Source organism: Heterocephalus glaber, unplaced genomic scaffold (assembly GCF_053883595.1).
Source record: "Heterocephalus glaber isolate CG9 unplaced genomic scaffold, H.glaber_assembly_v1.0 deba00000676, whole genome shotgun sequence".
NCBI lineage: Eukaryota > Metazoa > Chordata > Mammalia > Rodentia > Bathyergidae > Heterocephalus > Heterocephalus glaber.
In genome coordinates, this window is record NW_028258156.1 from 25,736,736 (window position 1) to 25,749,837 (window position 13,102).

Genomic DNA, 13,102 nt, shown 5'->3' on the forward strand with positions numbered 1-13,102 from the left:
TATAATAGATAATGTGAAATAGGAAGAAAATGAGCAAGGGGTAAGGGGAAGTGGGAGGGGTAGGGGAAAAGAAAGGAATGGAATTAATATGAGAAAAATAAAAAATGGAAACAAAGTTTTTGTAGATAGGGAGGGGTAGAGGCATTGAAGGGAGGGCAGGGGAATGGGGAAAAAATAAGAACCAAGATGGATTATGTAAAGGTGCAAATTTCCAATGATGAATGTCATTATATTGAATACCTTAAACGTACCAATAAAATTAATTAAATCAGTGTTCTTTAGTTCCTAATGTCCATCTATCTTATTTCTGTCTTATTACAGCATGAGTCTTGGTTATCTGTTATCTATTTAGATGGTCTGAGATCCTGGCTCTTAAATTATTGGTAACACACATATTATTGTCAAATTGAATCGTCCAAAAAAGTCTTAATCGAATATTGGCATTTGGTTTCCATGTTAATTTTAATTACATGAATTATAAGGCTATCTATTTTCAGATATTTCTAGCCTCTTTCCTAAATAATACAGTCGAATAGAGAGAAGCCTGTGTGAACAGTAGTGGTCGTGGGTGGTTCTGCCTCTTCTATCTGAAGGCCACTGCCTCAGTCCCAGCAGGACTGCTCTTTTCACCTCTCCTGCTCTAAACAGCCCTCTAGCCCTCCAGTCTGTCTCCACCCTGGTGCGGGTGGATCCCTGTACCTGTGAGCCTGTGGTCTCCTTGTCCGGGATCCCAGAGGGGCTCCACACTGGCACAGCACGGTCCAGGTGGCCTGAGAGGGCTCAGCAGTGTAGGGGACCCAGCTCTTCCTAGGGCCCAGCTCATCTCCATGGCCTCCCTTCATGTGACTCCCAGAATGAGGCTCTTGTCACTCCCAGACACGCTGTGCCCTCCTCCTTGGACAGCTTTCTTGTTTCCCAAACACCCTCTCCCTTCCCTGGTGAACTCTTGTGTACCCCTTGAGCTTCACCTGCAGGAAGCTCTCCTGGAGTTTCTGGTCGGGCTTGGGATCCCCTTTGTGGTGTTTCCCCTGCACCTTCTCTGTGCCTCCACGGAGCCCTGAGCTCATTATATTTTAATATTTGTTCTGCACCTGCCTCCTGCAGAACAGTAAGCTTCCTGAGGGCAGAGGCTGTGTTTAGGATGCTTGACTTAAAGCCCAGGAGTTCCTTCCTCTCAGCCACACACTTACAGCTCCTTTAGATTCTGCATTTCTTCAGCTGCACGGAGCTGGAGTGGGGAGTGCTTGCAGCTGCTAGTCTGTGCAACAAGACACTCACAGAGACCACCCATCTGCACAGAGCGCACACCCACACATGCACACACAGACACGCACACACGCACATGCAGCCTGAGCTCCGGCAAAGCCAACCTCTGAAGCCGGAAGCGCATGGAGTCCCTGGGGATTCAAGAAATAAAAGACTGTGAGTTAAAGGGCAGCAGGGTAACTCAGAGACAAAGGAACTTGCCTTGGATTTTCAAAAAGCACATAACAAAAAGTTGGCCCAATTGTGGTTTCCATATGGAGTAGGATTTCTCCTTAACCCTTTCCTTAGTCTCCTGATCCCCTCAACCACAGGAAGAGTGGTCTTTTCCTCTCAAGTGCTATAGTCCATTGTCCCCTGCTTCCAGAAAGTGCTTGCTAAAAACAGTGCAAACACTGACCAACACAAACTGCCCTTCCCTCCAGAAGTACCTTGGGCAGCATAAGCCTCCCCTCAACCCCCATCAAGTGGAGGCAGGCAGTCTCCAGGCACACTCTATTCCCAGGTAACACAGACGTGCATCTTCTTTCCCACCGGGTGTAGCACATCCAGAGGACCTCTTTGTGTGTGCTGTGCAAAAGCCTTGTATTTTAAAAAGGAATGTTATTACAAAATTCATGCTAACCATCAAGTAGAAATGAACAAAACAATTGAGCAGAAGAGGTTAATTATTTTTGTAAAATTATAATTGCTAATTAGAATGATCCCTTGAGAAGATAAATTTTCAAGAATATTGTACAAGATAGTGTTATCAGTGATTTCAGGAAGAGGCTGTCTGAGATAATACCTATTTCCAAGAACACACTTTTGTTCTTTATACCTAAAAGAATGTGGTAGGCAGCAACAGAGGAGACATTTCAGAAAGGAACATACAGAATATAAGCAAGCAATTCCATAGATTCAATAGATTCAAGCAGTTCCAAAGGGAAATACATCCCACCCAAGAATTCTGAGTGTGCCAGCAAGAGAAGAAAAACTGAGCCCACAAAAAAATAATCATTCATTCAACAAATATTGTGTGGACTGTGTATCAGACACTGCTCAGGTCTGAGACTATTAAGCAGAAAGACACAATCCTGGGTCAAGATACAACGAAAGAAAAGTAACAACACTATGTAGTTAAAAACTTCAAGATGGCTCGAGCAAGGTGGCGGCTGGGCACCACCATTTTGTCCAGTGGCCACAGGAACATGCTGTGTGTTTGAGACTTGAAGGCAAGATTTCTTGTGGTCCCTGTGCTCACCACCACAAGGGAATAGTTTTCTCCAGTTGTGGCAGAAAAAGTGACAAGAATTGCCATTGTCAACCATGACAAATGTAAACCTAACAAATGTCGACAGGAGTGCAAAAAAAGTTGTCCTGTGGTTCGAATGGGAAAATTATGCATAGAAGTTACACTGCAGAGCATGGATTTCTGAAACTCTGTGTATTGGTTGTGGTATTTGTATTAAGAAATGTTGCTTTGGTGACTTATCAATTGTCAATTTACCAAGCAACTTGGAAAAAGAAACAACACATGGATATTGTGCCAATGCCTTCAAACTCCACAGGTTGCTTATCCCTCATCCAGGTGAAGCGTTGGGATTAGTTGGAACTAATGGTATTGGAAAATCAACAGCACTAAAAATTTTAGCAGGAAAGCAAACGCCAAACCTTGGAAAGTATGATGATCCCCCTGACTGGCAGGAGATTCTGACTTATTTCCGTGGGTCTGAATTACAAAAGAACTTTACTAAGATTCAGGAAGATGATCTAAAAGTCATTATCAAACCTCATTATATGGATCAGATTCACAAGGCTACAAAGGGGACAGTGGGGTCTATTTTGGATCTAAAGGATGAAACAAAGACACAGGCAATTGTATGTCAACAGCTTGATTTAACCACCGAAAAGAATGAAATGTTGAAGATCTTTCAGGAGGAGAGTTGCAGAGATTTGCTTGTGCTGTCGTTTGCATACAGAAAGCTGATATTTTCATGTTTGATGAGTCTTCTAGTTACATAGATGTCAAACAGCAGTTAAAGGCTGCTATTACTATTCGATCTCTGATAAACCCAGATAGAGATATCATTGTGGTGGAGCATGATCTAAGTGTATTAAACTATCTCTCTGATTTCATCTGCTGTCTATATGGTGTACCAAGTGCTTATGGTGTTGCCACTGCCTTTTAGTGTAAGAGAAGGCATAAACATTTTTTTGGATGTCTATGTTCCAACAGAAAACTTGAGATTCGGAGATGCAGCACTTGTTTTTAAAGTGGCTGAGACAGCAAATGAAGAAAAGGTTAAAAAGATGTGTATGTATAAATATCCAGGAATGAAGAAAAAAATGGGAGAGTTTGAGCTAGCAATTATAGCTAGAGAGTTTACCGATTCTGAAATCATGGTAATGCTGGGGAAAAACGGTACAGGTAAAACAACATTTATCAGAATGCTTGCTGGGAGACTGAAACCTGATGAAGGAGAAGTGCCAGTTCTAAATGTCAGTTATAAGCCACAGAAATCAGTCTCAAATCAACCGAAAGTGTTCGCCAATTACTACATGAGAAGATACGAGATGCTTACAGTCATCCACAATTTGTGACTGATGTAATGAAGCCTTTGCAAATTGAAGACATCATTGATCAAGAGGTACAGACATTATCTCGTGGTGAACTGCAGTGAGTAGCTTTAGCTGTTTCTTCAAACTTGTTGATGTCTATTTAATTGATGAACCATCTGCATATTTGGACTCTGAGCAAAGATTGATGACAGCTCCAGTTGTCAAACATTTCATACTCCATGCAAAGAAGTCAGCCTTGGTGGTGGAGCATGACTTCATCATGGCACCTATCCTAGGGACATTGTTTTTGATGGTGTTCCATCTAAGAACACAGTTACAAACAGTCCTCAAACCCTTTTGGCTGGCATGAACAAATTTTTGTCTCAGCTGGAAATTATATTCAGAAGAGATCCAAATAACTATAGATCACGAATAAATGAACAACTCACTTAAGGATGTAGAACAAAAGAAGACTGGAAACTACTTTTTCTTGGATGAGTAGACTGAATCTCAGAATTATTGACAAGCCATTTAATGGAAAGAAATATTTACTGAGACTTTTGTCATCAAGTTGTATGGCTCCATATACTCTGGAGCTTGAAGGATGATTTACTTAAAGTAACATCAAAAGCCAGTTGTATTATAAAATTGTAGCTTGAACACAGAAAATTGCACTTTTCTGTTCTTAAAAAGGCCCTTTTTGTGCATAATGACATTTCACGCTAAACAGATTACCTCCAAGTTTTCATGACATATGGGAAGTTTCTCAGTAGGTGTATTATATTCATGTTATCAAATGCTGACCAGTATTGGCCCATTTTTTCAATTTTGAAAAAGATTCCTGTACTTACCTGGTTTGCCAAGTATGCCAGTAAAATGCAATTGCCCTATTTTAAAAACTACAGTAGTTGAAGACTACACTGATAAGATTTGATAAATAAACATCAGGATTATATTTGTTACTTGTTTTCAGTCTTTGCACTGAAATTTTCAGTGTATGGTTTCCACGGAAGATTGTCTGCCACAAAACACTACTGTTGGAAAATGGGTGTTTATTACTGTCTTACACATTGTTTTTAATGTTTTTGGTGCTTTTGAACATCATCAGGAATCATTTCAGTGCTCCCTCAAGGAAAAAAAAACTTACCTTGGATTTTCAGTTTTTGCATTCTGTAAGAGTCTGTTCTGTAATTCTCAAAGTAATGTTATTTTTAAACATACTTTTATATAATCACTGATCAAGAGTTAAGAAAAAGCACTGCTAGAGAATGTTTACTTCCTTTGTAACTACAGACTCAAAATCTTTAGATTTGGTACCTGAAGTCTATGTATTTTTCAAACTAGATTTTTCTGTGGGCAGCCAATGATTATAAACCACTTCCCCAGTGCCAACATATCTGTAAGAGATAGCAATACAAAGTATCACTTGGTACTAAATATATTCATTTCTAAGTTTGGATGTAAAAGACATTATCTAAACCTTATTAATGCACTGGAATTAACTTATGAGTGAGAAAGTGGGTTTATTATAAACTATTGGCACATGTAAAGCAGGAAAATTAGAAATTATTTGTCAAGACTTCTAGAGTTCATTGAAATGATAGAAGCCTTGATTAATTGCAAACAATGCATAGAAAGTTTGGTTTAAGTGGACCCCGTTAGGTCTTCTAAAAATAAATTTATGTGCAGAATCCATAAGTACATTTCTGCTGTGAAAGATTCAAATATACAGAAATATATGGAATAAAAAAATATTTCCCTTCATTACCCTCCCAGGGGTTACCAGTGTTTGAGTTTATTCTTTCATGCTTTTTTTCTATGCAGTTAACCTGAGTGTGACTATGTACAGGGTTTGTTTTGTATATATATGGGATTGCACTAACATAAGTAGTTTCTGTTTTTAAGGATAGCTTAAGTGTATGATTATTTCAAGTATGTTTAATAAAACAAGACAAATGCTATTTTTATTTATTCCCTATTCTGTCGTAAACAAAAAAGCATACAACATAATAAAAGCACCATTCTTTTAAAAAAAAACCACTTCATACAGCATGAGTTCAAAGTGTGGGTCACATTCTAACTCCACCACTCCGGGAGGCTTAAGCCAGCGACTCAGCCTCTCTGTGCATTTCCTTCTCTTTAAAACAGTGATGATGAAATTGCCTACTTCACGTATTGTTCTAAGGATTAAAGTAGACAAGACAATGCATGGAAAGTGCTTGACACAGTGCCTGGCACATGTTAAGCAACCAGAGCACCTTAGTGAGTGAGTGTTTGAACGAGGACATAGGAGGGCTGTTTGCTATGAGGGAGGAGTGTGTTAGGTTGGAGAGCAAGTGTGTCTGTGTCTGCTCCCTGTGGCATCATAGATGTGTCCCAGGTGAAGCAGAGGAGGGAGAAGCAGGTGGGAAGGCATGGAGGTATGACAGAGGTTCATCCTTGGGCATCCACCGATGACTCAGTGCTTTTGGACCATGGCCTGGGAGCAGAGGAGATGAGCCCAGAGACAAGGGTGGAGACAGAGACGGAGGCCAGGACTGGATTGGCCTTGGGTGGTCTGCAAAGTGATTCAGGCCACGTGCACTAGGCAGCCCTGAAGGAAGATGAACACCTCCATTAGACTTTTAGAATCTTTGTCTTTGTTTCATTTTGCTTTGCTTTGTTTTTCTCAAAAAGTTTGAAACCAAGCATCAGGCGTATTCCAATTCAACAATTACTAAAAGCAGAAAATTTACACAAGTAATTTCAATAACCTCCCACCCCACTTTTATTCCTTCAGTCACAATAACTTGCATCTTGTTTTATCCTCAAAATAAATAAATTAAGCAGCAGAAAAAGAGGCCTAGATTTCTGTGATCTGTACTCCAGTTATATCAAGACCCCGAGTCATTCTATGTTCCTGGGTACCCCGTTCCATCTTATTTCAGAGTGCATTTTCTGGTACCTTATATTCAGATATCAAATATCTGAAGTTATGTTGATTTCTCCATTGGGAAATCTGAGCCTATAAAAAGAGTCACAAAGTTGCAAAGTTCAGAGGATGGAACAATATTTATTTAAGTCAAAGGAAGATCATTCACAAGCCATTCAGCTTTAACCAGACTCCCATCAGAAGCCAGCATGAAGAGTAGGAAGAACACATTGAAGTCTTGCAGCTTTGCCCTTGAGTACCAGACCTCTGAAAACAACAGTGTCTGTTTGAGGTTCTTGTAGCACATTGTGGTGTCTAGTTCTCAGTCAGAGAACAAGATACGGAGCTCAGGAGAGAGATCTGTGTAGGATACAGAGATGGTCGAAGGGGTCTAAATGCAGAGGTGATTGGGGAAGTCTAGATACAGAGGTGGTTGAAGCTGTGGATGAGTCAGAAGAAGAGATGGTTAGGTTCAGACCTCTGGGGAACACCTATGTGTGTTGAATGGATTTGGAAGGTGAATACACAAAGGAAATTGGAAATGAACATCCAGAGATGTGGGCTGGGAAAGAAGTCAGAGTGATGTCATAGGAACCAAGGGAGGTAGTGTTTCAGAAAGCAAAGGTCGGTCAGCAGGATCACACCTCACAGATGGGCCCAGTAACACGAAATTAGAGAAGTTCCCATCAATTTTTGCAAAACAAAATCTTTCATCTATGCATATAATACTTATACATGTTAATGTTCATAAGTTAGTACTTTTCTTGAATATTGGTGCATTTGTGCTGTTACTGTTTGTTTAGAACAGAAGGTGAACTATCCAGAATTGTATGGCTCTGTAAAGGAATAAAGTGTGGAATTAGTATTTTATATACTTCTTTGTTAATCTATAAAAATATTTAATGATATTTATGTGTTAGATTTTCCTCCTCAAAGTATACTAAAATATTTTTCACCAACTCCCTAATAACACTAAAAGAAATACAAATAATGGAAATAGATATTCATACTACTGCCCACCCTCTAAAAAATAATAATTTTTCATTTTTTCACTGTATGTACACATGAATTATGCATACACATATACACAGATTTAATTTTTTATCCTGCTTTTTAATCCCAAGTTTGTTACTGTGTATTATTTATAAGAATCACTTTATATGTTTGCAGAATATTCGAAAGTGTACTATAACTTCTCAACTTTTCTACTCTTGAGAATTTTCATGTATTCACTAATTCATTATTTTCTTTCTTTTTCTACTTTCTACTATAGTTAGTCTTCTAGCCCAGAATTTTAAAATATGAATAAGATGAGGTTTACAATCCTCAGGATTTTTTCTGCCTCACTTTTTCCTGTGGAACGGGACACTTTGTAGTTGTTGTTTGGCAGGAGCTTTCTCGATAGGGTTGTCCCCCAAAGGTTTGTGTGCCGGAAGCTTGGACCCAGCATGGCAGTGTTGAGGTGGCAGCCTCTTCAGGAGGCGCTCAGATTGAAGAGCTCACTGCTGGAGGATGGGTCAGTGCTGTCTCACAAGAGTGGGTGGTCACTGAGCGAGGCCACCGCAGGCCACAGCCTCCCCTGCACACAGTCATCTCCCTTTCTGCTTGTCCGCCACGTCACGACTCAGTCATCATGCTGTTTGGGCCCCCAGCCACCAGAATGAGCCAAATCGGTCTCTTCCCTTAGAAAGTCCTCAGCCTTATTTTCTCCACCTTTTCAATGGCTTCACTCACAACTGTGGATGAAAGATTTGTGTTAACATGTTTATTTTAAAGACTGCAAGCTACTGTTCATAAAGACCATTGAAAGATGAAGAAAAGTATATTAAAGTTTGGACCAACTATGCAATCTTATGTAATTTTATATAATATTTTAAAAGGTAATGATTCTTCAATCATGTGCAAGACAGATTATAAAGTTTATTTATGCTTATTTACTATTCTGGTGTGCACATATTAAAGAGTGTTCTGATTTATAGCAATGAGGCTGCCAGATAAATTACAACATTATATTTTGTTCTAATGTTCAAATTTCATAGTGCTTAGACTATTTTTCCAGACATTCTCTAAGACTACAAAATCTTAGAAATATATGCAAAAGTATAGATCTACTTCTAGAATGTTAAGCTCTGTTTAACAAAGTTTCATCCACTTAACTTTTATATATAAAACATGAGTTTGTTTCTAAATTATAGTCAAATATTCAGCCTTCTAATGAGACAGGATATTGATATTTTTGTTTTTCTCAGTGTGTCATCTTTTGCCAACAAATAACATAATCACAACCATCGCAACAACTCCATGGTGTAAATGCCCCTAACACTCACAAGGCCCTGGGTTCAATCTCCATCACCACCACCACCAAAAATTTTTTAAAAAGATTTTGGCTGAGGATTTAGCTCAGTGGTTCCACCGCCTGCCTGGCAAGCACAAGGTCCCAACGTTCGATCCCCCGTACCAAAAAAAAAAGATTATTAATGGGTAACATAAAATTAATCAGGTCAGTTAATCCTATGTCTAATATAATCTTATTTAACTCAACACACCTTCCAAAATATCTAGCAGAATTAAAGGGAAAGATGGTAGAAAAAAGATTTAACTGAATACCAACTAAAGAAATGTAGAATGAAGGAAAGAACTTGAAAATTAAGATTTTGCAACTCCTAATTATTGTGATAGTTGATTTAGTCAAGGATGACCAAGGAATACTAAGATAATTGACCAAATGGTTGTTGGGAAACAGCATTTATCCAGTCTCAAAGAATCACACCATGGATAATTTATTAAATAAAAAGGGAATAACCTTCTAATAAGAGACTTGGATCAAGGGACTCAGTGGCACTGCTGATAGTGTGACAGCCTGACTTAAGGCCTCACAGTGGGAGGCAGCAACATTTTTTGCAAAAAGATTTTACCTTGAACCTAATCATAATAAGAGACAATCAGAAAAATCCAGCCTGTGAGACGTTCTACATAACAACTTGCCTTTGCTCTGCAAAAAAGTCAATTATCATAAAAGACAAAATTTAAAGAAATAAAGCTAAAAAGATGTGATGACCAAACGCAATGGCTAAACTATGACTGGGTCCTTGATACAAATATAAAATTGAATATTGACTTTGTATTAACAACTGTAGTATTACTATTATTTTTGTTGGGTATGGTGATACTGTATGATTATACTATGTACACATAATAGTACATAATTACATAGAAAAATGTCTTTATTCCTAAGGAGATGCATACAGAATGTTTAGGGGTAAAGCATCATGGTATCTGAAACTTTATTTTCAAAAGGTTCAGAAATAATTTATACAAGTTATATAAAAGCATATATATATACACATAAGTATAAAAGTATAGTTGTACATATTATACATATATGAATAAAATATGGATGCTCATGGCAAAATGTGTATAACTGATAAATTTAGGTAAAGGGCATATGACTATTCATTGTGCCATTCTTTGAACCTTTCTGTAAATTTGCAAAATAAAGAGGGGAAGGATGTTTTATAGCATGTTTAAGGTAGTAATATTCTAAGCTGGGGTAGTATGACTCAGCCACATATGTATGTGTGTACATAGTAAGTACACACACACACACACACATGACATTCCAACACGTGGTAATTAGTTCATTGCTGATATCTATCTATATATAAGCTAAAAAAATTCCAGATGTAAAATTGGGCCAGGTCGGGGGGGAGGTGTGATGTTCAAGGATTTTCTGCTCCCAAATGTCTTGTGGGCATGTATCTGTTCCTGGCCATGACCTGGCTTCCCTCTCATTACTTCCAGTAACTCCATTATAAACTACTTCCAAACAACTCACACTTTCCAAATGAAGTCCCCTCGTTCATGCCATTTCCTCAGCCTAAAACACTGTTCTCATTATTTTGCTAGTCAAAATCATATTTAATATCAAAGGCTTCATTCAAATTCTCCTTCCTCGTTGAAAGTCTTTTCTAGACCAATACCTTTTCCTTCCAACTGGAAGCAATCATTTCCTGCTGTGTGGTACATATACCTCTCTTAAAATACACATCCTACTCTTACTTGTGTTGTGGTCTCTATGTACCAACTCATTCCCCAGGGAGGGGCAGTTCTGTTTATCTCCATTGCATTGGATAAAGCCCAGATTTCTTAGAATAATGCACAAGGCCAAGGCTCATATTACTCAGTTCCTCCTTTTTCCTTTTTTAGCCTTCTGACATGACACTGCTGTCCTGTCAGCAGCATGTGGCAGGTCTCAGTAGAGGTTCCATCTCTTCCTACTGGCTTAGATTTGTTGCTGCTCAGGTACAAAGTTGTGTTTAGTAAAGCAGTAAGATCATATGCCAAGGCATGAGCCCAGTGACACCCCTTGCACCCTGTCTTGCTATTAGTCAGCTTTCCCATTTTTGAGACACAGTACCCAACACCACAACTTGCAAGAGGAAAGGTTTGATTTTGCTAACCTTTTAAGGGGATTCAGTCCATGGTCAGCTGGCTCCAAGGCAGGAACATCATGGCAGAAGGGCATGGCAGAGCATGGCAGAGGATGCAAAGCTGCTTAGTTTATTGTGGCTGAGAAGCAGAGTAGCAGAACACTGCCAGAGAGAGATGGGTAAGAGACTATATACAGTACCCAAGGTCACCCCTCCATGACCCAGCCAGACACACCCAGAGGTGTGCTGCCCCAAGTCCCTTGGGCAGATCACTAACCACCACAGTCTTCTACGTCTATAACAAAAATATACGAAAATTTGGCCACTTCCATATTCATCTTGGACAGAAGGACTCTGTAGGAGTACTTGCTGGTTTTTATTTACAGAATTATTAAATCAGTCATTCAACTTTTGAAACAAAATCTTTAATTAAGATGAAAAACTCACCAATTTATGCAATTCAGATTTTTTAGTGTATTTACAGAGTTGTGTGTCTGTCACCACCATCTTAATTCCAGAACATTTTCGTCACTCAGAAAAGTGACCCCTTTCCATTAGCAGTCACTCCTATCTCTGCCCCACCAACCAGTCCTAGGGAACCAGTAATCTATTTTCTCTTTCTGTATATTCACCTATTCTGGACTTTACATATCAGTAGAGTCCTACAATATGTGGCCTTTTGGTCTGGCTTCTTTCACTTAGGACGTTTTTAAAGTTCATCCATACAATAGCATGGATCAGTACTTCTTTTTATTATCAAGTAGCACTTTATTGCATGGATACAATGTATTTTATTTACTCTTTCATCAGTTGATAGACATTTGACTTATTTCTACATTTTTCTATTATGAGTAATATTGCTGAGACATTCATGGACAGGTTTTCATGTGGACATCAGTTTTAATTTCTCTGGGTTTAAAACTAGGAGTATAATTGCTGGGTCATAGGGTAATTCTGGGTATATTCATACTATAGGATAATGAGATTTGTTATGGTTTATTGGTACATGTATATAACATATTTTTATTTTCATTTCCATCATTTCCCTCCTTTTCTTCCCCTTTACCCTCATCCCCTTCCCAGTCTCTAAAAGACTACCTTCTACTTTCCTGTCCTCGCTCCTTTCTTTATTTTTATTTATTTTTAGACTGCTTATGTAAGAAGAAGCCTGTGATTTTTAACTTTCTGAGATTGGCTTGATTTGCTTAACATGGTTGTCTCCAGTTCCATCTATTTTCCTGCAAATGAGGTGATTTCATTCTACTTTATGACTGAATGTTACTCCATTGTGTATACAGTTCTTTACCCATTCATCTCTTCATGTGCATGTAGGCTGCTTCCACAGCTTAGATGTTGTGAATTGTGCCACTATGAAATGGGTTTGCAAGTATCTCTATAGTAGGCTGTCTTTAATTCCTTTGGAAATAGACCAAGGAGTGGCATAGCTGGAACAAATGGTATGTATGCCTATTTTTAGCTTTTTGAGGAATTTGTGAATTTTCCATAATGGTTGTACTAATTTACATCCTGCCAACAGTGTAGGAGGGCTCCTTTTTCCCACATCCTCACCAGAATTTTTTTTTCCATTTTTCCCCCACCCGGAATCAAACTCAGGACCTTGATCTTGCAAGGCAGGTGTGGTGCCACTGAGCTAAATCTCTGGCCCTTTTTTTGCATTCTTGATGATACCCATTCTGACTGGCATGAGATGGAATCTCAGTGTAGTTTTGATTTGCATTTCCGTACTAGCTAAAGATGTTGGACATTTTTTCATATATTTATTGGCTATTTGAACTTCTTTTGTGATGTGTCTGCTCAGTTCATTTGGCCATTTATCGATTTGGCTCTTTGGGGTTTTTGGGGGGTTTTTTTTGTTGTTCTTTATATATTCTAGACATTAATTCTCTCCTGTAAGAACAGCTAGCAAAGATTTTCTTCCATTCTGTAGGTTGTCTCT

At 38.7% G+C, this 13,102-nt stretch overlaps 1 protein-coding gene and 1 pseudogene across 1 annotated transcript in view; both read left to right on the forward strand.

Moving 5' to 3' along the window:
- Positions 1-13,102, forward strand: part of Fbxl13 (F-box and leucine rich repeat protein 13) — a 254,266-nt gene that overhangs the window by 164,136 nt on the left and 77,028 nt on the right. The gene's annotated exons all lie outside the window — the stretch shown is intronic.
- Positions 1,389-7,642, forward strand: LOC106008938 (ATP-binding cassette sub-family E member 1 pseudogene; annotated as a pseudogene).